The sequence below is a fragment of the Balaenoptera acutorostrata genome, chromosome 15 (genome assembly GCF_949987535.1).
Source record: "Balaenoptera acutorostrata chromosome 15, mBalAcu1.1, whole genome shotgun sequence".
Taxonomy (NCBI): domain Eukaryota; kingdom Metazoa; phylum Chordata; class Mammalia; order Artiodactyla; family Balaenopteridae; genus Balaenoptera; species Balaenoptera acutorostrata.
In genome coordinates, this window is record NC_080078.1 from 1084310 (window position 1) to 1110009 (window position 25700).

The 25700-nt window shown below is 56.4% G+C and overlaps 1 protein-coding gene and 1 long non-coding RNA gene across 2 annotated transcripts in view; both read left to right on the forward strand.

The window, feature by feature from the left end:
- The window catches only part of LOC130704889 (basic proline-rich protein-like), a 68232-nt gene that overhangs the window by 21084 nt on the left and 21448 nt on the right, over positions 1–25700 (forward strand). The window lies entirely within an intron of this gene.
- The window catches only part of LOC130704890 (uncharacterized), a 45324-nt gene that overhangs the window by 16456 nt on the left and 3168 nt on the right, over positions 1–25700 (forward strand). Inside the window, exon 2 of the long non-coding RNA XR_009005439.1 lies at positions 16937–17099. This is a non-coding gene — a long non-coding RNA (uncharacterized LOC130704890). The remainder of the gene's footprint in view (positions 1–16936; positions 17100–25700) is intronic.

The following is a 25700-nucleotide window of genomic DNA, read 5'->3' on the forward strand; positions in this document are numbered from 1 at the left end:
AATCTTGATTATATAGGTTGCAAATATCTCCTCCCACTCTACTGCTTGACATTTCCCTCTTCCATTCATGTCTTTTAATGAGAAATTCTTCATTTTAATGTAGTCCAAGTTATCCTTCTGAATTAGTGCTTTTTGTTAGCTTATCACAAAATCTTTTCTCGCCTCACGTTTTTGAAGAGCCTCTTCCATGTCGTCTTCTAGAATCTTTATTGTTTTACACTTGATGTTGACTTTCGGTCCACTTGGAATTAATTTTTTATCTGTGGTGTGAGGTAGGGATTCAGCTTCATTTCTTTTCATATATATTAATCCAGTTGATCTTACACCTTTTATTAAAAATACCACCCATTTTCAGTGGCATTATTTCGTTTATTTTAAATTAGAAATTTTATTTTGAGATCCACTGTAGAGTCCCATGCAATCATGAGAAATAATTTGGAGAGATCCTAGGTACCTTTTATCCATTTCTCCCCAGTGGTACCATCTTGCAAAACTATATGACAACTAGGATATTGACAGTGATACAGTCCAGATACAGAACATTTCCATCAATACAAAGATCCCTCATGTCACTTTTTTATAGCCACACTCAGCTTCCTCCCCCCAACCTCATCTCTAATCCCTGGCAAACACTGATCTCTTCTCCATTTCTATAATTTTGTCTTTTCAAGTATACTGTATAAATGGAGTCATACCGTAACTTTCGGGGATCAGATTTGTTTTCACTCAGCAAAATTTCCTGGAGGTTCATCCAAGTTGTGTTTCTCAAAAGCCCATTCTTTTTTGTAACCGAGTAGTGACATTATTTTTCAACCTGGTCTCTCTACATGGCATACAGGATGTATTAATTACGCACGTGAATGTGCTTGCCAGCATATAAGCACAGTCTCAGGGTTGTACAGGATCTTGGTCTCTGTTCCATTCACATAACGTGTCTGAGGTCTGACAGTACAGATGGACAAGCGAAGGAACCAAAGGATGAGGGGACACACGGGGAAGAAGGCACAGGCATGGGTTGCTAAGGAATCGTGCATATGTTTCTGGGTGTTTGGTATAATTTTGGGGTTTCAGATTGTCCTTGTTGCCCGAGATCTGCAGAAGGCTCGTCTGGGCAGGCTTAGTCCACCTTAGCTGGTGGCTGGAACCTGGTGCACCACAGACCCTTGGGAAGCTGTGGGATTGGCGGCAAGGGCAAGATGTGTCCTGTCCCTTTAATTTTCATCGTTTTGTTGCATTCCCTAACCACGTTGTCCGTTTACAGCCAGTTTCTGTGGTGTGGCCCAACGTGAAGCCTCTGCAATCATGTGTCTGTTGCAGGTCGGGAGGGCATGAGGTTCTTGACCAGGTTCACATAGTCCTGAAGCAGGGCCAGTGGTGGGGGCTTCTCTGGTCCCTTAGCTTTCAGTTATCTCCAGGAGCCCTACAGTGGGGCTGGGAGCCCTTCCTCAAGCCGGCAGCGATCACAGCCAATGCCAGTGACAGAATGGGTACTCCTTGAGCTGTTTGAGTACCCAGCAACCTGGAAAGGGCCCTGGGTCATGATTTGGGGGCCTGGGCTCTAGCCCTGGCCCAGGACTGCTTGAAATATTCTTCATAATTAAATAAATGGATGGGTAGATGGGTGAAGCGGTGGGTGTGTAGATGGATATGGATGGATGATGGATGAATAAACTGGATGGATGATGAAATGGATGGATGGATGGAAGGGCGGATGGATGTGTGAGGGATAGAGGGATGGATGGATAGATGGATGGTAGATGAATAGGTAAATGGATGGCTGAAAGATGGATGAATGGCGGATGGGTCAGGTGACGGATGAGGTGCTGATGGTGGATGAATGGATGATGGATAGATATACCTACAGGGACTGCAAAAAGACAGTGTCAGTACGGACAGAGGCTTGGAAGAGATGGGAGTAAGGAAGACCCCTGGCTCCAAGACGAATGGCGCTAGATGGCAGGTGGAGACCCTGAGGCCCAGGAAGTGTCTGGGGCAACAAGCTCCTGGAGGCAGGTAGTAGCAGAACTGAGGCTGAGTCCACATTCAGGCCTCCTTCCAACACGTCCCCCCCGACCCACAGAGGCAAGGTCTACTCGCGGGGTCAGGCCACCTCACACGGAAGCCGACAGAGGTCAGTTGGAGGCCTCCCAGGCCAATGCAGTGGACCCGGGGGTCTGGGGTCTCCATCCGTGGTTGCCGCTAACTGCTCTGCAGCCTCGGGTGAGTTCCTCCTGGCAGCACACCTGCTGGGTGCCCGGCCCTGTGCAGGGCCCCACGGGACCCAGAGTCGGGTAAGACCCCGTGGTCGCTGGCGTTAGGGGACTCGCAGCCCCTCCCTCGGTTTCTCCTCCATGAAGTGGGGCGGGGGGTTGGGACGGACAGTCTGCCGGCTGCGCTGGGGTGAGCTTCCCGCTGCCCCGCCTTGTCTTCCCGACTCGGTGCCCCCCAGGTTGGCCGCGGGGGTCGGTTTTCTGTGGGCACCGGCTGGGCAGCGAGAGCTGGGGGCGGCGTGGTGTCCACGTGGGCGCCGGCCTCCCCGAGCGACTGTCTTGGCCCTGCACCCAGATGTCACCAGGCTGCGTCTAAATCCTGGGCCAGGGAGCCCGGAAAATGTTTAACTTTGAAAAGTGGACCTTCACAGCTCAGTAGGCGTTAGCCGTGCGGCCTGGCGCCTCAGGCGGCTGGGGAAGAGGAGGGCGCCACGGGGTGAAATCACCGGGGTATTTAAAGGCCAGCTTTGCCGGCCAGCGCAGCAGTGCCGGGCTGCCCGGGCATCCTGGACGGCCGCGTGGCTGGCAGGGTAGCGCCCGCACCGCGTGCAGCGATCTGATCCCCCGCCAGACCCTCCTGGTGGCCGCCATCCCCTGGCTCTGCAAAGTGGACAAGCCACTTGTGACTCTGGGCCTCGGTTTCCCTGCCTGCGCCGTGCCTGGCGTGCCGAGTGGAAGGCACGGCGGTGGGGAGGCTGGTTATGAGCTGCTGTGAGGTGTGGGGGAGGCTGCTGGCACCCATCCCCCCGCCCCCCGCGCCCCCCCCCCCGGTGCTGCAGCCACACCCCAACCCCCCGAGCTGGTCACTGGGGCCCGGACAGCTCCGTCCAGCCTCCTGGCTGAGTCCGGGCACTCAGAGGACCCCAGTGGCACTAGTGGCTATAGGGCTGGGCCGGGCTGCTCTGTGGCCCCGGGCGGAGGCCTGCCGCCTCCCCACTGCGCATCCCTGCCTGGTGCGTGGTGCTGAGGCCACTCGCCATCCTGCCTGCTGGCGGTGCTTCTCTCTCCTTGGCCTGGCGAGGAGGGCCCTAAGGCCTGCCGGGCAGTACCGGGAGCTCCCGGGGGCGGGCAGGGATCCGGGGCAGGCGGCGTGTCTGAGTGGAGCCGGGGAAGAGGCAGCCAGAAGTCGGCACTTGTCAGCAGAGGCTGCACAATGCTCTCGACGTGGAGAGTTGCCTTTGCATCATTGTATGCATGAGACGCAGAGTCTGAAGCCTTCCGCACCGTTGTATGCATGAGACGCAGAGTCTAAAGCCTTCCGCACCGTTGTATGCATGAGATGCAGAGTCTGAAGCCTTCCGCACCGTTGTATGCATGAGACGCAGAGTCTGAAGCCTTCGGCACCGTTGTATGCGTGAGATGCAGAGTCTGAAGCTTTCCGCACCGTTGTATGCGTGAGACGCAGAGTCTGAAGCCTTCCGCACCGTTGTATGCATGAGATGCAGAGTCTGAAGCTTTCTGCACCGTTGTATGCATGAGACGCAGAGTCTGAAGCTTTCCACACCGTTGTATGCATGAGATGCAGAGTCTGAAGCCTTCCTCACCGTTGTATGCATGAGACGCAGAGTCTGAAGCAGGAGGCACTTGGGCTGGTAACCTGCTCGCCCACCGGGGCCGGGGCTGCTGCTGCCTCTGGGCTGGGGGCGCAGGGCTGGGCCAGGCGATTCTGTGGACTCTTGAGGCCCTCCTGGGGACCTCCCTGCACAACCCTCCAGAACTTTCTGAGGGCTCAGTGACCTTGGGCCAGCTACCTCGTTTCTCTGAGGCTCTGTTTCTTTAATTGGAAGTTGGGGGAGGCTTCCTGAATCCCTACCTTGCAGAGTTGAGGAATGAAAGGAGAGAAAGTGAAAGAAGGCGTCTGCTTCCTCCTGACAACGTGCTCCAGGCCGCCACAGGGAACAGCGGTCCAGGTCCAAGTGAGGCCTGGCTGGGCCACACGCATCCCTGCATGAGCGTGTGCCGCGCACAGCCTGCATCTACCCCGAGTTAGGGACCACTTCTGGTGTCAGAACACACAGCTATATGTGGACACATGTGGACACGGTGCGGGCACACCTGCAGACCTGTGTGCACGGCTGGTGTGGACACCTCGGCGGTGCCCACGGCCCTGCGTGAACACATTCGCCCCGCCAGCTCGTCCCCATGGCAACCCCAGGCGCAGAGCAGGTGTCTGGGAGACCTGAATTGGTGCTGACAGGTGGGGTACACGTGGTGGGCTCCCCGGGGGCGGCCAGACCAATCAGGGCCCCGGGGTGAGGGCTCCGGGAGGATGGGAAAGTGCTATCCTCTCCCCAGCAAACGCTGCCACCCCCTGCGAGCAGGATTAGATGGGAAGCTTCCGGAAGCCCCCATCTGGCTGTGATTGACGCAAGATGTGCTACCCCCCCCCCCCGACAGACGCAGCAGTGAGCCCTGGGTTTGTGGTCTGGCTCCCACCTTCTGGAGAGGAAAACTGAGGCTGGAGACAGCTTCAGCCGTGGCCGCTCCCACTCCCCGGCCAGCCCAGGCAGATGTGTGGTCCCGCCAGCCTCCGTCTAGAAGGAGCGGGCCTCAGCCTCCCGCTCCCAGACTCGGAAAACAGCCCTCGCCTTAAACCCGAGCTCGGCCTCTGCCCAAGTGGCTTCCCTGCCTCCTTTGCCATTTGGCTAATTATCCGGGACCTTTGCTGCAAGACCAGGCGGGCCCAGCCCAGCTCCTCCCCATCTGCCCGCCCTGAAGTCATCGGCTCAGCTGGCAGCGTTCCCATGGCAACAGCAGTGACGGCACAAAGGGCCTGGGAGGATGGAGGGAGGGGTGGGTGAGGCCGGAGGAGGGGATTCTGGCTTCTCAGTCATCCACAGGCATGTGTGGTGAGGCTGGAAATGGGGCCTGGGCGTCCCCCACTGCTTGGTGACAGTCAACCCCTCCCTCCAAGGGAGTGACCCTCCCCCTCCCCCGGCACCCAGACACCCCCAGCTGCCCAGGTGCGGAGATTCTGGCAGAAGTGAGGGCATAAGACCCAAGGCTCAAGAGGCGTCACGGTCACCACAGCTGGCCAGCTGCGCTTTGCCAGACTGGCTCTGAGAGCTGCTGGCCGCACACCTCGCTGGGGCCTGTTTGGGTCCCGTGAAACCACCGGGCAGCTGGCCCTGCAGGGTGGGGGCATGGGAACCGCACTTGAGTTTCTGGGTCTCGTTGGAACAAGCCTGCGGTTCACTGCAGAAGAAAACAAATGCTTCCTGTTAGAGGGAGGTGGGGATCCTGAGAGGCCCTGTGTCCTGACCCCGGCCGCCTGCCAGCTAGGGGTGCCGCCCCTGCCCACTGCGTGGCCACAGGCGTGGGCGCCTCCTGCACGGAGGGACGTCCAGAGCCCTTCACCTGACTTTCTGCCTCTGTGCCCCTCCCTCCGCAAGTGGCGTCATGGGACAAGGTGGACGGGCCACATCCCGCGTCCTCGTCACAGCCGTGCAGTCCTGCGTGCACTCGATGTGGGGGGGGGATGGGCCCCTCGACCTGGAACCCGCCCCCAGCCCGGCCAGGGCTGCGACGACTCTGCTTCCCGTCATGACGTCCACTCGCTCGTGAAGTCCGCTCGGGTGCTCCTGCTGACCGGGTGCTGGCAACCTTTGCTCCCTCCAGGCTCGAGAACCAGCCTTAGTCCAGAGTGACTGGGACCCCACCGACTCCATTCAGCCCCCTCCCAATGCCAGCCTGCGTCCTCTCCCTCGGGCAGCACCCTCGGGTCAGGTGCGAGGTAGAGGCCGGAGCAAGCCTGGGCACCAGGCCTGCGCCACATCCCACCTGGAGACAGAGGAGGGGACACAGCCCCGCCCTGACCCCCGCTCTTAAAACCTGCCTGGTTTTAGGCTTAACTGCTTCCCATTCATTCGTTCACAACGTTCACTCAGCAAATCTTGTGGGGTCTACCCTGTGCCAGGCCTGGAGGTACAAGACCAAGTCCTTGCCCTTGTCAAGTGTGCATCTATTGAGCTCCTACTGTGTGCTCAGCCCTGCGCTGGTGTAGACGCCGGGGCACAGCAGCAAAGGAGACGGACACCTGCCCGTGTGGAGTTGACAGTGGGAGTGACGTGGAGAAGCAGAGAAGTGAGAACAATGCCAGAGGACAGGGCTCTGCAGACATGGCCTGGGGCGATCCGCTGGCTCCTTCATGCGGGGCAGGCTGGGGAGGCTTCTTGGAGGAGGTGGCATCGAGCTCTTGCCCAGGCTGGGGTCCAAGGCCCACCGCCATATGCTTTGAGATCTTGGAGAAGCCCCTGCCCTCTCTGATCTGGGCTTCCCGGCAGTGGTGTGGGTGACAGGAGGAATGGGGTGGGGGAGAGTTTGCTGTAAGCCAGGGCAGGGAGAGAGGACAGGGTGATGGTCCTTCTGGGCACTGCAGAGAGGAGCCCCCACTCCTCTTGGCGGGAGAGGCGCTGCGTCGGGGCGGCAGGGAGGGTCTCCTGCCTACGCTTATACCCGCAGATGCACAGATGGGCCTGAGGCCTCTGCCTGTCGAGGACAGCTGCCCCTTCTGCCCCCTCCTCCCCCGCTACGGGGTGTCTGGGTGGTGGGGGAGCGGTGCACAGGCAGGAGACCAATCCCTGGCCTCGCTGAGCCCCCGCTGCCCCGTCTGTGAGATGGAGCTGAGCCTCTGGGGTCCACCCGCCCGCGCGAAGGCGGCCGGGGTGGGAGTGTTCGGTTCCGTCCCAGCTGCCCTCCCACTGGCCCAGGAGCCCCAGGCTGTTGTCTCATTTGTCAGAAGGGTTCTCAGCGGGAGGAGCACAGTTCCCCCCGCCCGGGCACGTTCATTTCCGGTCCTTTCAAGGCTGTCCCCCCTCCCCCCGCCCCATTCTCCTGGGAATGTGTCTTTTTTTCCCGTTTTATCAGTGTTGCCGTTGCGAACGTGGCAAGGTGTTTGTCACCGTTCAGCAGATTCGCCTGAACAGATGTCTGCTGGGCTGAGAACACGCGGGCCTCCCCGCAGGCGCCAGTCCCGCGGGGAGGCCGCCTGAGCCCGGGGCTGCCGGTGGTGCTGGGCGGGATGGTGGCAGGTCACTCGTGGCTCCTCTGCGCTCACCTGTGGCCTGGCTTCGAAACAGGGGCCACCTGCCAGGGTCGGCGTGACGATGAGTGAGTAAGGCCCGGCTCGTAGTCAGCGCCCCGTGGACGGTCACCGGGCCGTTGTCCTCGGTGCTAGAGCAGAGCTCCGCTGGCCGGACACTGGGGCTGGGGTCCTGGACCGCCTTGAGGGAGGAACCGGAGTCACCGGACAGATGGCAGGAGGGCGCGAGGGATCCGGCCGACCTTCCGGCCCGTTTCAGAGGAGTGTTTACCAGTGTGCCTAGGACACTGCCACGGGCTCTTCTGGGGATCTCATGTCTGTCTAGACGTATTTTTTTATCTTGCGCCTGTAGTGGAACAGCTTACCACATTTTTAGCCAAGTAGAGTCTGAGGGAACCTCAGCCTTCATTTCAGGCAAACAAGCAAATTTCAAGCCTCATTTTCATATTTCTGATAAGCACTTGTCAAATTTATGGCTCTTACATACAACTCGTCGGGCTGATGCCTCCCGAATATTCCCACCTCCCCTTCGCTGCAATTTTCTTTACTGCGTCGCACCCTCTGAGGTCTCTCTGCCTTTGCCCAGCAAATTAGCACGTCGGCCTCCTGCTGAGGAATGACGGGGCTGCAGCCGCGAGAACATGGGGTGAGGGTCCTGGTCACGCACGTTAGCATGAGCCCTGAGTTTTCCCACAACGTGGAAAGCATCAGGCCATTCTGGATTGCAAAATGCTAATTAGCACAAGCACTTTTTTGTGTTTTTTTGCCGGCATTTAAATATGTGCAATAGTGTATTATTTCCCAATTATTTTTTATTTTCAAAAGATATCTATTTTATCACAAAAGCAAATTAGGAAAATGCTCAAAGGAGAAATGAACTGTGATTCCACCGTCCAGAGATGAGCAGGTTGGCACTCCGGAGAATGGCTTTCTGGTCTTTTCTTCTTCTGAGGATGAGGGTTTGCTACAGCGTGTTGGTATCAATCAAGTGACAAGCTGAAATGTAACTTACCTGCAGAAAAGCTCACAGATCCCAAGCTACTATTGAGTGAATTTTTCATAACGTATAACCAGCACCTATGTCAAGAGGCAGAACTAACCAACCCCCCAGAAGTCACCTCCTGGCCTTTCGGGGTCATGCCCCGCCCAAGGGTGACCACGATTTTGGCTTCTAGCAGCATAGTTTTGTCTGTTTTTGCACATTGTGTAAACGGACTCATAGATTATATACTCTTTATGTCTGGCTTCTTTTACAGAACATTTCACTTGTGAGATTCACATAACTTTGTTGTTGGATGTGATGCTTCCTTCATCTTCGTTGCTGTATAATATTCCCAGGTGTGGAGACACCCCAATTCATCTATCCCTTCTGACACTGACGGACATTGTTTCCAGTTTGGGCTGCTCTGAATACTGTTGCTAAGAACACCCTTGAACATGTGTTTTGCAGGTATATGTTCATATTTCTGTCGTCTTGGAATGAACTTGTTGTCTCTGATCATTCACGGATCTTGAGCAGTTTCCAAGCTGCAAAATTTCATCAGCGTTATTAAAATGCTGGTGCAATATTCAGTGAGGGTGTGCTGCAATTGATTTACAGCCCTTCTCCTCATATTGAACACTTAGGTTGTTTCCAATTTTTTTTCTCTTCTATATTAAGTGGCAGTGGAAATCTTTGGCCATACATTTTTTTCCTCTTTGGGATTATTTCTTTATGATAGGTTCTTGGGAGGAAGACAGTTGGCTCCAGGGACGGACTTCCCTCCCACACCCCTCTGACTTTTTCATATTGTCAGATGTAATGAATAGTATGTACAGAAGAGTGCAAAAAACACATATGAACAATGGAAAGATCACTATGTGGACATCTGCACAACCACAGTCAAGGTTAAGAGACTGTGAGACAACATCACCAGCCCCCGGGAGCCCTTCCAAGAGCTTTTCCCTGATACAGACCTCCCTTTCCATTCCGGAACGTAACAACCAGCGTCCCCCAACAATGTGTTCTTGGATGGCCCGTTTTTGTACTTTACATAAAGATAATCATTGCATACATAGACTTTCTGACCCCGTTCTTTTGGTCATCATTATTTGGGGGCTGTTTATCTGTTCATGTTTATCTGTTCATTGCTGGAGAGTATCCCATTCTAGGACTGGATCAGACTCATTTCCAGTTTGGGGCTGTGATGAATCTCTTTGTGTGTCTTTGGTTGTGTGAGTACCATAGTCCGAGGTTTCCACCTGGGGAGGAATGGCTGATCTCGGAATGTGCAGCTTCGTGTCATGCTGTTTCCCAAAGTGATGGTGAAACGGCCTCCGGAGCAGAGGATGAGGGTCCTCCTGCTTCATTGCTTCCCAACACAAGACTCATGAGACTTCTGAAGCTTTTCTGTCTTCATGAATAATGAAGTTGAGAATCTTTTATGGTTTGGTTTTTTGGAGCCTTATTGGATGTCCTCATTTGTGAAATGCCTTTTCAAGGCCTCTCTCCATTTTATTATTGAGGTGCCTGTATTTTCCTCGTTAATTTGTAGGAGTTGTCCATAGATTTGGAATGGAATAGCATTTCCTCAGAATAGATAGAAGATGGCTGTCTTCTAACATTTGTGGCTTGTGTTTTTATTCTTTTTATGTTATATTTTAAGAACAGGAATTCTTCATTTTCATGGAGTAAAGTTTATCAATATATTTTTGTATGGGTGCATAGGAAGAAAACCTTCCCTTCCTCCAGGTCATCAATGTATTTTTCTGTTATCTCCTTAAATATATAGTTCTTCTTTTCCCGTTGAGGTCTATAATCAACCTGGAATTGATTTTTTGTGTGGTGTGAAGTAGGGGTTTGATTTCTTTATCCTCCCAGATAAATATCTAATTTATTGACAGCTCTTTCCTTTCCCCATTGATTTACTGTGTCTTCTTTGTCATATCAAGGGCTGGTTCCTAGTTCAGTGTCTGAGCTTTCTGTGTTGATCCATGGGTTCATTTGTCTGATCTTGTACCACGAACACACTATTTCAGTCTCTGTGGTTGTATAATAAATTATCTGATTGAGTAAACCCCCCACTCAACCTTGTTCTTCTTATTTAGGACCATTCTTGGCTCTTTGCTCTTCCATATAAATTTTAGAATCAGCTTGTCAAGTTCCACAAAAAGAAAAAAATCTGCCAGGGTTTTGATTGTGATTGCATTGAATCTATGGATCAATTTGCAGTGTTGAATTTTAATAAATGTTCATTTTCTACTTACTACAGATGTATAGAAATCCAGTTTACATTTGTATATGGATTTTATATCCAGCACTCTAAGCTCTGTCATCCATCGCTGTATTTATACATTCTTTGGGATTTTTTTACGTAATGCCTATGAATAACTAGAGTTGTTTCCTCCTTCCTGAGTCATATGATTTTTATTTCTTTTTCTTGCCTTATTGCAATGGTGGAGCCCACTAATGCAGTTTAGAAGTGGTAGTAGCAGGCATCCATGTGTTGTCCTTGATCTTAAAGGGAAAGTTTTAGTTTCACCATTAAGCATCTTGTCTGCTGTAAGCTATGCACACTTTAAGAGCTTTTTTATCTGTATTACCAAATGATTTTCCAAAAGTATTGTGCCAGTTTCACCATTACCTTAGCAGCACTGGCTATTATCTTTAGGTGTTTTTTTGTTTGTTTGTTTTGTTTTGTTTTTGTGGTAGTAGTTGTTTTTAGATCATTATTTGATGAACCTATATGGTGTCTCAATGTAATTTTAAAAATTTGCATTTCCCTAATTATGCAAGAGGTTGAACATTGTCTCATATATTTGTTAACCAACTGCGTTTTTTCCTTTGTGTCTGGTTCTCTACCCATTTTTTTATACATTGTTAGTGTTTCCCTAATCAATTTGAATTTTTTACATAATGAAGTTATCATTTCTCTGTCACATGTGCTATGAATAGTTTTCCCTGTATGTTGTGCATGTTTTAAAAATTTTTGTTATTTTTTGTGTTCTTTTCCTTTATTTTTATTTTTAAAAATTATTTATTTTATTTATTTATTTTTGGCTGCGTTGGGTCTTCGTTGCTGCGTGCAGGCTTTCTCTAGTTGCGGCGAGCAGGGGCTAATCTTCATTGAGGTATGCGGACTTCTCATTGCGGTGGCTTCTCTTGTTGCAGAACACAGGCTCTAGGTGCGTGGGCTTCAGTAGTTGTGGCTCGCGGGCACTAGAGCGCAAGCTCAGTAGTTGTGGCACATGGGCTTAGTTGCTCCGCGGCATGTGGGATCTTCCCGGACCGGGGCTCGAACCCGTGTCCCCCGCATTGGCAGGCGGATTCTTAACCACTGCACCACTAGGGAAGTCCTCCTTTATTTTTATATGGTCAGATCTGTGTCTCTTTTCTTTTACAATTTATTCTATTTCTCCAGAGTTTGGAAAGCCTTCTCCCTCCTGAGGACTGCTAAGTATTGAATTCTGTTTTCATCTAGCTTTTTTTCTACGGTGTAATATTTCATATTTAACTGTTTACTCCATCTGGAATTTGTGGGGCTGTGGGGTGTGAAGCGAGGAGTTAATTCTGCTCGCAGTTTAAGGGAGAAGGGGCCTCATTTGCACTTCCAAGCCTCGGGCCCTGGCTTCCCTTCCTCTGGGCTGAGTGGGAAGAGATTAAAGGGAGGAGGGGAGGTGGCACTGCCTGCAGCCGGCCTGGGAGCAGTAATTAACGTGTCCCTCGCTGCCTCTGCCTGACTTTAAGTCAAAAGCAAAGAGTTGTCAGGCCAGCTGAGGAGTATCTTGGGTGATCCTGGGCCAGTGTCTTCATGCATCTGGGACTCAGTTTCCTTGTCTGCAGAATGGTGGCACAAATGACACCTGTCCTGTTGGTGCTGTCACTGGGAACATGTCCTGCAGAAAGCAAGGGGTCAGGCAGACCCGGCACAGGCCCCTGAGCCTCAGTTTCTCCATCTGGAAACCAGGGATGATAAGACTGCAGTTCGCACCTCGTGGGGCCGGGCAGCACTGCACGGCTGTCCCTGCTGTCACGATTGCTATTCAGGGGAAGGCCGAGTGGCTCGGGGGTTGGTTTCCTGTGGTCTTTGGGAAGGGCCCTGGCCCAGCTGTGGGGGGCAGGGAGGGGGGGAGGGAAGAGCAGTGGGACGGCCTGTGGGGCCACCTTCCTCCCAAGCCCTGATGGGTGGGGGGACATGCCCCTTCCCCTCCTCAGCTCCCCAGACTGAGCTGCAGGGGCCAGGCATGCAGAGCCTCGTGTCTTGCTTCCTGACCCAGACAGAAGGACCAGCGTTGGCCTGGGGGACTCTGCCGGACACACGCGCATGCACGCATGCACACGCACACACACGCACGCGGTGCTGGCTGGCAGGGTTCAGCTCTCCCTCCCGGCCTGTCTGAGCTGCTCCCACACCTGTCCCCTCTCCTGCCCCTTGTCCTCCCTGCAGGCCTGCCAGGGGCTGGGCTTCCTACAGTCTCCCGAGGTGCTGCCGGGGCCCCCAGCCTCCCCTTCTTGCTCACGGGCTTTTTGTCCCTTGGAAACAGGCACAGGAGAGGCGGGGCAGGAACGGGGGGGGGGGGGGCAGCAGGACCCACTCTGCGCGGCGTAAACCCGAACCCTAACCCTAGCCCACCACTCCCTCCACGTGTGGCCCCCAGCCTGGAACGACCCCCACCCCCCAGAAGGGCCCCGTCTGGAGCCTTGAGGCAGGGGCAGGAGGGGCCTGCCATTCTCTGTCCAGCCACCCTGGGCAGAGGAGGGAGGTGGGGTCCAGAGGGATGGAGCTCTGCCGAGGTCCCCCGGGGGCAGAAGGGAGCTGAGAACCCTTCTTGGGGCACCCCTGCCCCCAGGATGCTCTGGGAAGGCACCACCCCCTGCAGCAGCTGGGGAGGGGCCTGGGCAGGTCAGCTCAGCGCCCTTTCCCTCCAGCCCCGTTCCCCTTGGCCCACGATGCCCCCTGAGTTGGGGGCTCCTCCCACCGTGCCCCCTCCGTAGGGTCAGCGCCAGGATGGCAGCCCTCCCCAGCCCCCGGTGCACACCAGGAGCCTGGCAGGCGCCGTGGAACGCAGGGGCCTGAGGGGCGGCATCCCCACTGCTGAGGCCCACTGTGCTCCGTCCCGGGCAGCAGCGGGTGGTCGGGTGGTGCTGGGCCTGAAGGAAGAGGGGGAGGGCCTGAGGGGCCACATGGGGCGGGGTGTGAGGGCGCGGAGGATGTGCTGGGCGAAGGGAGAGGCCGCGGAGCCGCCCGGGGGCTGGACGAGGATCCCGGCCTGAGGCTGGCAGGTCGGGGGGCTGGCTGCGCCCCTGCAGGGCCCTAAAGCGGCCAGCAGCACCCCGCGTCCCAGGTGAGGGGCCTGGCTCCCGACAGGTGGGGCGGGCCCGGGGAGAGGGCGGGCGCCTCCTGCCCCCCAGAGCCCCCTCGCCCCAGGCCTCGTCGGGGGGATGTGCTGTGGAGAAGGGGGGGCACGGGTGCAGCTGCGGGGAGGCCAGGCTGCTGGCATCAGCAGGAGCCCCTCCTCCCCACCTCGCTAAACAATCATTGCGCAAAATATGCAAATGGTATAATTACTGTTATTTGTTTTGCTGATAGAAGTGTTTGAAATGCAAATGCCAAGTTGGGGCCTTTCCTTTGTCCCACCCTCTCACCCAGACTGACGTCCGCCAGGGTGAGTCGCTCCTCCTGGAAGAGGAGGACTTGGGCCCCGCCCCCCACCCCCTGCCCCCCGCCCCAGCTGCTGCCTCTGCCGCCCGAGGGGCACCCGCACGCGGCAGGGGTCCTGGGCCACCACCCGATCGTGCGCACAGTGGACCTCGGAAGGGGGGCCTCGGCCACCCCATCCCCCACCGTGTGAGCTGGGGGCCTCCCGGAGCCCCAGTTTTCCTATCTCTGTGATGGGACCGCAGCCTCGGGGCCCGAGCTCTCCGCCCCTTGACAGCTCGATGGAGGGTTTGGGCCTCGCTTTCCCACCTGCAGAAGTCCTGCACAGGTGTCTTCTCAATAGAAGGGAGACTCGGTGCCCCTGGGCGGTCTTTGGGGGCCGTGGTGAACCCCAGCATCACTGTGTGTACACTTTGCTAGTGGGGGTCGTCACCTTCGACCCCTCCAACCCAGGTGGTCTCTGGGGCTTTCGGGGCCCTCAGGCCCGTGGGTTCAGACCAGCCTGAGCAGTGGCCGGTGAGAGGTGGTCACCATCATCCCTGTTCTTCGGAGGGGGAGCCGAGGCTTGTCGAGGTCCCACCGGTCAGCGTGTCTCCATCAGGTGCCGGGTTCCCACCTGGCCCCCTCCCCCACCCCCGTGTCTTCCGCTCGAGCCGCTCCACCCGAACCGCAAACCTCCCTGTCAGACCTAACGCACGAGGCAGCTCCCGGGGCCGAGGCTCGGGTCCATGACCGGCTTCAGCTGAGCTCCTCCCGCCGCAGGTCCCGCGATTCTAGTATCTATGGGCTGTTCAGGCCCATAGATTTCCAGCAGCAGCGCAAGCGCCGTCGGAAATCTGTGCGATCGGCCTAACCCCGGAAGGGGCGCAGCCCCAGAGAGGCCTCCCGCTGGGCCCCAGGTCCGTGGGAGCTAGTGGGCCTGCACGAGGGGCGACACCCGGGTGATCTAGGCTCTAGGCTGTTTGCGGAAAGACAAGGTATTATCAGAGGCAGGTGGGTGGGAGCGGGCCCCGGGCTCCTGTGGCCTCTCTGGTCGGCCTGCGCGGCGGCTGCAGGGCGGGATGCCGGGGCTGGGTTAAAGCCAAGTGCGGTGAGTGTGTGTGCGTGTGTGCGCACACACGAGTGATTTTGGGGTCTGCAAGCGATGCTAACGGAGAGGGAAAGCTCAGGCAGTGTGAGACCGCAGGACCCACTCGCAGACCGGGGACCGCGGATCTCCCCGTGCGGTCGCCTGGCTTCTGCTCACACGCGTGGGGGCGTGGGGGCCACTGGTCCGCCTCGGGCAGGTCTGCTACGATGTCTGAGGGTAGCCGGAAACCCGCGCCCTGGCCCTGCCCGGTGCCGCTGAGACGGCAGGGTGCCCGGGGTTCCCGAGCTGTTTCCTCGTCGGTAATGCGGGACTCTTTTCGAAGCTGGGCTGGGTATACAGGGGGCACTCAATAAGCGTGCGTTCCTGCTTCTCCTCTGGGGCTCCATGGGGCGAGGCAGCCCCTCTGCTGGCTCTGGGCAGCTGGGAGGCCGAGCCGGGGTTGTGAGGGTCACCAGGACCCAGGAGAGGAGAGCAGAGGTCACTCTGGGCGGGCAGCCAGGGTGGGCAAAGGCCTGGGGGCGGGAAGAGATGTGGCCTCTGGGTCCCTGGGCTTCGGTCTCAGCCTGGAAGCCTCCCGGGGGCCAGGCTTCAGGGAGCTTCTGAGCCCGGTGTTCTCTCTATTTTTATTCCAATTACCTTTTCCGAGGCAGGTTCAGCCTCATTAGCATATTCAAATACATCCCATTATTATTTCAATTAGCTGTTAAGTAATTAACTCTAATTGATGAGCATTCCCCCCACTTCCCCACATATTTTTTGGTTATTTACATCCGCTTCTAACCAACAATTTTAGGTAATTACGCGCCACTCGCTCATCTATTTGCACACACTCCCAGGACAGGCCCCCTCTCCCTTGCAGCGCCCACCCCCAGCCCAGGAGCCTGGGGGCTTCCGAGTGGGGGGACGGGAGGCGCAGGCAGACTGCGTGGGGATCCGGCTCCTGCCCAGGCCCTTGAGGGTCACTGCCGGGCCTCCAGGGGCTGAAGGTGTGCCGGAGCGCCCCCATCCTACTCCCGGGGTCCCCCTTGTCCCAAAGAGGACAAGGTGCCGCTTCCTCTGGGCACCCCCTCGCCCCAAACCAGGTGGTGCCGCCCTCGAGCTGGCTGGAAACCAAGGCAGAGAGCGGTGGCAGGGTGGCACGGGCTTTGTCCAAACGCGGCTCCTTACTGCATCTCCCCTGGGTGCCCCCGCAGGAGGACGCCCCCTCGTCCTCAGTTTCCCTACCTGCAAAGTGGGGATGGAGTGATTGAAGAGTGAGGGTGAAGTGAGGCGCGTGGAAGGCCCTCAGCACAGAGAGGACGCTCAGCGCTAGTTGGGGTTGATCCAGGATGGGTGACCGGTCACACCTGGTGGGCAGGTGAGGGGGCTCGGGCTGTAAGCTGACTTGCCCGGGTCACAAGCTCACCATGTCAGCCAGAGCTGGTCACACCTGGTGGGCAGGTGAGGGGGCTCGGGCTGTAAGCTGACTTGCCCGGGTCACAAGCTCATCATGTCAGCCAGAGCCGGTCACACCTGGTGGGCAGGTGAGGGGGCTCGGGCTGTAAGCTGACTTGCCCGGGTCACAAGCTCATCATGTCAGCCAGAGCCGGGCTGGGGGTCTAAGGCTTCTGTTTCTGGGGCTCCCTGCCCAACCCCCGGGCCACCGCAGGGTGGAGTGGGCTGGACTCGCAGCAGTGACCACGGGCCCAGCCAGTCCGTACTGCGAAGTTCTGTTGGTCTCTTGCCTCTGTGTCGGCCCCTTGCCTGCCCTTTGCTCTCCTCGAAGTCCTGGTCTCTCCGTTCTGTTATCGACACAGTGAGCACACACAGGGCAGAGACTCCCCCTGTGCTCAGGTAGATGGGCTCTTCCGAAAGGCCCGTTCCCTTCTCAACTCCTCTCCCCTCTGTCCCCACACAGTGGAAGCTGCCTTGGTGACACTGTGTCCTGCACCTTGTCTGGACCCGTGCTCTCCCTCTGTGTCCTGCAGTGAGGATGTGATGCCCACGGCCCCCCCTGGGGAGGAACACACCAGCCCGGTCTTCTCAGACAGGCCAGGTCATCAGCGGGCCCTGACCCGAAGGTAAGGGATGCCCTTGCTCACTGGCTGTCCCGGCAAAGGGGGGCAGGGCCAGTTCATAACGACCTGGGAAGCAGGTGTGCTGGGTCGTGGGTGCGGCCCGGAAGGGGTGGGGTGAAATTCGGCTGTCCTGCAAGAACAAACGGCCTTTAGGGTCTGATTCTCGTTCAGAGGTGCTGCCCATCCCACAGAGGAAACGGGCAAAGGCTGCAGGGGCTCCCTAAGACTCAACAAGAGGAACTGGGGGTTTTAGGGGACCCAAGAACGGTCTGAGTAGGTAGTGGCCGTGCTCAGGCCAGTCCAGTATCCTCCCCTGATGAGTCAGGGGATGCTCTGGGGGTACAAGAGATTTCGTCTTCCACCACTTTATGGGAATAGATGCAGCGTCACGTGTTGGAGTGTAAAACGCCGTACCTGCAGCGCAGTATATGTTAATATTGACTCAGTGTATATTTGAAGACAGACTTATATGGAAAAAATTATCTGAGATGCTGAATTGAATACCTAAGTGAATGATGGGGGTTGAAGCTGCCATCCCAGTGGCCAGGTGTTCAGTGACCAGCTGTGCTGTGTCTGCTGGGGGGGGTCTCACCTCCAGCTGGAAAGTAGCTGGACAAGCTGTTTTCCTTCAGTGCGTTCAGAAATCACAGATATGCCCTCTTTTGTCGACTGTATCTTGGGTTTCTCCAGGCCACAGGTACTTCACGTGGTCCTGGGACTCTGATTCAGCAGTTTTCACACTTGGCTCCTAGGCAGGTGCTGTGAGTGGGAGTTTCCTTGTCTGATAGAGCTGGGTTGTAATGTTTCACTGAACCAGCAGGAGGTGCTGTTGGTAAATGACACGGTACCTTGAAAAGTGGATTTTAGGTTTTGGGTGTTTGCAGTAGACTGTTGCCTGCTGTATTCAGCTGTTAAAGAACCCTGTAAACTGAGTTTATGTGAAGTGATGGTGATCTTACGCTCTGCCACCTCTAACAGACTGTGACAGGAGGCGTCTGGGGATTTGCGAGGCTTCGTCCTTCAGCACGTAGCTCCCCAGACTTCTCCGTGGCTTCAGAGTGAGGCTTTGGGGAGGTGATTCTGAAGAGGAGTCGAGGACGGAGAGGAGCCCACCGGCAGGAGGAGAGGCCGCAGGGGTTCTGGGCAGAGGGAGCGGCAGAGCAAAGCCCTGAGGGCGGGCAGGCTTGGCATGGGTGAGGGGCAGAGCGCAGGCACGGGCAGCTGGAACTCGTGGGCCACGCGGGGTGGAGCGCTGGGCTGGGACCGGGTCACGGGGTTAAGGCGCCTGGTCCCTGCGCCTTCCGTCGTTCTTCAGACGGCCATCGAGTGCCTGCCGTTTGCCAGACCCTGGGCATGGTGGGTGGAGACCCCTGTCCCTCCAGGCGCCTCCAGGTTTCGCAGGAGGGAAGGGTGTGAGCAGGCACAGTCCGTGCTGCACCGTGGTCCCCCGTCTCTTTAGCTGATATCATCCAGGATGTCGGGCTTGGGGGTGGGCTGGGCTCTGACCCCGTCACTGCCACCAACTCCGTGTGACAGAGACCGGCACCTGCCCCTCAGGGGGCCTTAGTTTCCCATATGAACTATGGTGGGGTCCCCAAGAAACTTCTCCATGGATTTGTTGAGAAGTTGAGAAGACAGGACAGTCTGGGGTGGGGGTCAGCTCTGACCACACAGCAGCCTAAGACCCCCATGGGCGTCCAGACTGAGAAGCACACAGCAGTGGAGCGTGACACAGGAGTGGACAGGACACCCCAGAGGCCCAGGGCTGTGGCAGAGAGTGTACACTTAGGGCCCGGCTGGGTGGATTCGGGGGTGCTGACCTCAGGCCATTGGCATGGCCGTGAGGGTGCAGGACAGCCAGGGTTTGGCTGAGGCTCTGGCAGCAGCTCAGTCCTTTCCTACCCTGTGCCTTTGCTCACGGTGGTACCTTTGCCTGGAATATCCTCTCTCCAAGGTCCGTCTGTCTTTGGAGTGAATTCGGTGTCGGACAGACCCTACTCTGCTGAATTTTGGATGTAGAACGCTGGAGAGGTCACTCACTACCTCTGACCTCCCATGTTTTAAAAAATTTATTGAACTATAGTTGATTTACAATGGTGTGTTAATTTCTGCTGTATAGCAAAGTGACTCAGTTATACATATATATTCTTTTTCATTATGGTTTATCACAGGATTTTGAATATAGTTCTCTGTGCTATACAGTAGGACCTTGTTGTTTATCCATCCTATATGTAATAGTTCACATCTGCTAAACCCAAACTCCCAATCCATCCCTCCCCCACCACCCTCCCCGCTGGCAACCTCGAGTTTGTCCTCTATGTCTGTGAGTCTGTTTCTGTTTCGTAGATAAGTTCATGTCGTACTTTATTTCATTTTATTTATTTATTAATTTTTGGACGCATCGCACCGCATGTGGGACCTTAGTTCCCCAACTAGGGATTGCACCTGCGCCCCCTGCATTGGAAGTGTGGAATCTTAACCCTTGGACCGCCAGGGAAGTCCCTGTGTCATGTTTTAGATTCCACATATAAGTGATATCATAAGGTATTTGTCATTCTCTTTCTGACTGACTTCGCTTATGACCTCACATTTTTTAAATCGGTAAAACAGAGATTAATAATCTCTCCCTTAAGGAGAGCGTTCAGTGGGATGTGTGAATTGCCTGGTGTACAGTAGGCACTCAGGAAACAGTAATGGGTATCACCCCTTGCCCCCCCAGCATGAAATGGGAGTGTCTCTGGTCCATCACTTTGGATAAATGTTAGTTCTTCCCTTCCTTCCAAGGTGCCCGCTCTCCCCAGACCACGTCAAGTTCGGGCTCACCCGAGCTAGTCCGGGACCCCCACGGCCGGGGGGCACCCCCTTCGTGCCTTGGCCCTGGCTGCGTGTTCCGAGGGCAGCCTCCTGAGCCTGGCGGGTGGCAGACACTGAATGAATGTTTGTGGGATGAATGGATGGGACGTTTCCCAGCCCCGCGCCACCTGAGAAGGCAGGTGGCAAAGCAGATGGTGGTGCTCCTGCAGGGTCTGGCGAGGGAACCCGCGCCTTGCGCTAGGTCTTCTCCAGGAACCTGGGGGTTGGGCTGTTTTCCCTGAGATCCCTTCCAGATAGAACATTTTGTCATTCAGCGACTTGAACTTTCTTGGTCTATTCTTGCCTCCTTCCTCCTCCGTTTCCTGGTCCTAAGGCCTCGTCCCTAGAAGTGTCTTTTATTGAAGCAATGACTAAAGAGTCCAGAAGGAACCTTCTGAGTGTTCTGGTGACCCCAGGTGACCTGTCAGGGCCAGCTCTGGGCCGGCACTGTACTCGGCACCAGGGACAGAGCCCAGCGAGCGGCCCTGGGCTATGGGTGGTGGGTGAGAGGGAGGTCTGGGAGCTGGCAGAGCTGGAACCCAGCCCCCCTCTGTAAGACCCCTCCCCTCCCTAGGCCTCGGTTTTCTTCTTTGAGAAATGGGGGTGATGCTTTCCCCAGCAGAGCTGGCATGACATAAGGGTGACTTGCCACCCAGCACCGTCAGGACCCGCCCCCTCCCCTCCTGCACATCCCTGCCCCTCCCCCAGCCCTCCAGCTCGTCCTGGTTCCCCGCCCCCATCTCTCCAAGGAGCGGAGTTATTTATCTGCCTGATGGTGACAGGCAGCAGTGGCTGGAGTTCGAGCTGCTGTCCGGAGATCAGCTGGCGGCTGCAGAGCAAACAGCCCGAGCTAATTAGCAAAAGGTCACGCCCGCTCCTGGAGGCCCGGCTTTTGAAGTCGGGGCCTCACACAGACAGGCTGGAAGGCACTGAGACTCTGAGTTAGTGGCTTGGTTACCAGGACGGCTTCAGACCCCTGCTCACAGCTCATCACCTGATTGCCCAGCCCGCAGCTCTGAGCTCCACCTTTTAGAGATTCCCGGCGCCAGGGGTCCAGCCATCCACTCCCTGCCCCAGGCCGGACAGACAACGGAGATCAGCCCCCAGCCTTCATCCCGCCCGGAGCTCAGGGGCAGACAGTCCCCAGCAGCCGAAGTGCAGGGCTGGGCAGTAGCCACCCGTGTTAGCTCCCCCCCGCCCCCCATCCCCGTCATACACACACACACACACACACACACACACACACACACACACACACTCTCACACTCACACACATTCCCTCTGACTGTGTTCTTACTGTTTTTCTCTAAGTAAATTTACTTTTTAAAAACTTAAATACATTTATTTAATTACTTTTTAAAAACTTAAATACATTTATTTAAAAGTGAACTTTTATGGCACTACTACAAATGGAAAACAAGCCTCCTTTTCCATAAATAGAATTCATAATCATAAAAATAAATTCAGTGGAAACAAAGCAATGTTATTATATTCTAGTTGGATGCCGCAGCCCAGAGGAAGCTCAGAGCCCAAGGCCTGCTATCGCTTTATTAAAAAGGGAAAACAGCAAGTGTGCACAGGTGTTCAAGACTTACTAGCCCTGATCTGAGACTTTCTTTTGATGTAATCAGCAGCACTGAAAAGAATTAAATTAAGAGTAACTGTCTAATGAAATTATTCAGCATTATTTTATGCTGTGTCAGCTAGGGATTGAATTTGGCCGAACAAGACAGAAAGCTGACACTTGCGTGGTTGAACCCCATGTAGCGATTCATTTTTCTCATGTAAAGAGTGCAGCAGTGGGGGTGGTACACAGTCTAAGGAAGTTATCAGCAATTCAGTTTACTTGTAGCTGCCCCCTTGGCCAGTCTTAGCATTTGTCCTCATGGCCTCCAGGTGGCTGCTGTGCCTCCAGCCATCGTATCTGCATCTCAGGTGGGAAAAGCAGAGGAGGTGAAGGGAAGGGAGTGTACTGGCCGAGTCTGTTCCTTGTTATCAGGATAACAACCTGAGCCTGTTCTCTTGCCCACTGTGGTCCACTACTGCCTAATGGTTGGTTCTCACTAAATGGTTCCTCTATCTGTTGCATACTTACTTGGTGCCTACTGTTTTCCAGGCAGTAGACCCCTGCCCTGTGTTCACGAGGCCACGTGCTGGCCTTTGTGAGATGAGTTGTGGCCCCGCCTCAGGGCGTTCTTCCCCACTCCACCCCACACCTGGCTCCTGCTGCCCACAGTGGGCTCAGCTCAAGGGTGGCTCTGCCTCAGTCGCATTTCTCCTCCCCGCGGACCCACGCTGCCCTAGCCCCCTGCGGGGGTGTCCAGTCAGCTTGTACAGAGCTGCCCTGGATGGGGGAGCGTCTCTCCCCTCTCCCGCAGCCTCTTGGGCCCTGGGTCCCTGTGCTCCCCCTTTGGCCTCCGGCAAAGCCCCTCTTTGGCCTTTGTGTCCCTCCAGCCAGCTGGTGGGCCTGGCTTGCGGGGCCACGTTTCTGCTCCTAGACCTTAACTTGTCTTTTCATTTCCTCCTAGAACGCGCGTCCTGTGGTTCCTGAAGTGAATTAGCAGGAGGAGGGTCGAGCCTCGGGGCGCCTCCTGTTCTGGGCTGTCTCTGGCTGGGCAGGCCCTGGAGACCCCTTCTCCTTCAGGCCAGGGCTCCTGGGTTGAGCCTGCGGCCCCTTGCACACATCTCTGCTGCGGGTTTTTCCTTCCGCCTGAGCTCCTTCTCGCCCCCTCCCTCATAGACCTGACCTCTGCCTCTGACTTCTGACCCGTCTCCTTGGCACCACTGCCAGGGACCCACTGTAGGTCCCAGATTTAAATATGGGTCCCAGTGCTGGCCAGCTGTGCAATCAGGGGCAAGTCGCTTAACCTCTCTGTTCTTCGTCCGTACGATGGGGGTGTGGCAGCTGCGGGTGGAGCCCTTCGATGAAGTGAATGAGAGGCACCGAGGAGCACCCCACCTCTGCCTCCTCCCCTGCCGTCCCCCCTTCCCACCTCCTGCTTCGTGGATGTCCACATCCTGCACACGTGTGCATATGCCTCTCTGTGCATATGTGTCCCCACGATCCCGGGGGGGCCCCGTGCTCCGCCCTGCCCTCCCCCTCCTCCTCCGCTTGCTCAGCCCCAGTGACTCACAGCCAGGGCTGCAGCCGGAGTGGGTCGGGGCGTGCGGGGAGCAGGAGGGTCCAGGGAGGGGAGGCCGCTGCCCAGGCCGGGGTGATGACAGCTGTGGGGGTGGTGGGAGGGGGGAACTGGGTGAAGAGTGGGGTTTGGAGCAGGCCAGAGAGGGCGGCAGGCACGGGGCATGGGAGCCGGAGGGGAAACCAGCAGACGGTTGTTTTCTCATTGTGGTGATTTGATATGGACGTGACCCAGAGCGCTGGAGAAGCTTCTCTGCCGGGATGTTCAGGGGGGAGGGAAGGGCGGAGGGAGCGAGGATGCATTTACTGACCACCCACTGTGTGCAGCCCTCTCCACGCCAGAGCTCACCCCCCACAGTGGCCCTGAGTGACAGGCGTCACTGCTGTGACCGCCCCCAGGAAGTGGAGGTGGGGAACGGTTGAGGGTCCTGCCCAGCGCCGCGCCCAGGGCTCCCACTCTCGCTCCCCGTCCTGCAGCCTCGCTGCTGTCTGCATAGACAGCGAGGATGCCTGGGGCCCGCAAGGGCTCGCTGCCTGGCCTGGCCCCGGACCCGTGAACGCCTCCGGCCTGGTCGCTTGCAGTTTGGCCCTGACATGCTGAGCGCATCTGGCCGGCTGCAGTTCCGGGCCGACCCGCCAACACGGAGGCTCCTGGGGAGGGTGGGCAGAGGTGGGCGCTGTGCTTGGTCTGTGCAGCTGGAGGGCCAGGCCTGGCTGGGGATGGGGCTCCCGTGGGCCTTGAGCCTTCCAGACAGGATGTGTGAGTGCACGCCGAGCTCAGAGGAGGAGCAGACCGGACAGAGCCGGCTTCCTGGAGGGAAGGATGGGCAGGACTTGGGGTGGGTGGCGAAGAGGAGGCCTTTCCAGATGTGAGAAATGATGTCTCCATAACACTTGGCATGCACACAGTGTAGGACGTGGCCCGGGCCTGGGCCGTGGTGGGAGGGTGGAGAGAGGTAGGATGGAGGGTGGCAGGGACAAGCTTGCAGGGTGTGTGATGGGGGTGCCAGTCCTGCCTCTCCTTTGTTCCCGGCCCCCAGAGCATCTCTAGATCCCACTGAGCTCTCTCCCTAGTAATCTGTTCCCCGAGTGAGAAGGCCCTCATCTGTATTAGTAAGCTGTTAAAAGTTCTCCAAAAATACGATAATTCAAATGAGATAGAACTTTATTTCTTGTTCATGAAGCAGCCCAGAAGTCTGCGGCCCAGGGTTGGTAGGGCAGCTCTGTCACTCTAACCTGTGGCTTCTGTGTCTGGGACCAAAGTGGCTGCTCCGTTTCCCACCATCACATCTGCATCCTAACTGGGCAAGGTGCATGCATGCCCATTCCTTTTAAGGGAGTGATTCAGCAATGGTGCCCTTCAACCTCCACTCACATCCCGTTGGCTGGAACTGAGTCATAGGCCCTGCCTATCCGCAAGGGAGGCTGGGAACCACAGTCTTTACGTGGGTCCAGTAGTAAAGGAAGAGGAGGATAGAAACTGGTGACCAACAAGAGAGCTTGGTCACACATTCTTCTTGGACGTCCTGTGGCCTCAGGACCTGTGGGGAGAAGAAGCAGGTGCAGGGCATCCTTGGCCGGCCTGGCTGGTGAATGGGGGATGGGGCTGGCGTGCGACTGGTCCGCTCCCAGAGCCTCACTGGTCTGGGCAGGAAGCTTGCCGTTACTGAAAGTTATGGAGCAAGAGGAAATCATTAGTACATTTTGAATGCAAAGGTCCCCTAGCAAGAGGGTGACTCTATAATTTAGTGTCCAAACCAGAAACACTTTTGAGAGTAAAAAGAGGCGGTATTAATAATTACACTGAAACAGGGCAAACCAGGATGTGTGGTCACCCTACCTAGAGATAGATCATCTTGTCTGTTTCCTGTTTATGGACAGTGAAGCCCCCAGACCCTGTGTTAGTGACACATGGTCTCAGCCATGTCCTCCTTTCTCCTTCTCAGCACGGCCGTCAGCCTCTCTGAGCCTGGGCTTCCGCGGTGCTGAGGGTGGGATGTCCCAGAGGCAGGGAGCTTGCGGTTCCCCGTTTAGGCCTCTACGGAGCATCTAGGGCCAGCCCAGAGCTGTCCATGGTCCTGAGCACCTGCACAGAGTCAGGGCGCTGAACGCTGCCCCACCCCTGCCGCTTCTCCACACCCCAGGGCCACCCTCCCCACCAACAGGGCCAGGTCTGGGTCAGGCAGCCCTGACCCCCCCCAGACCCCTCCCCCTCCTTCCTCCTTGAGAGTCTGGTCTGCACACACCCATCCGTGAAGATACCCATCGCTCAGAGATGGCTCCCTCCCCCGCACCCCGTCAGCCCCTCTGTCCATCCTCAGCTCACGGCGTGGGCACCTGGTCCTCCCTGCACATGCCAGTCTTGTCCCCCACCTGCCCCTGCCCCTCTTTAGTGTGTTCTGAGCCCTTGCAGCCTGGGCTGTGTGTGTGTTAGGCTGGTTCTAGCACAGGTGCTACTCACCTGGTACACATGGAGGAGACCTCTGGGACGTGCCCTGATCCCAGCTCATCTGTGAAATCGGGACCCCAATAATTCCAGCTCCCCGTGACTTGAGAGGTTCCCACGTGCCCGGGACTCAGTGGCCCGGATCACACCTTCTGTGCCGAAACAT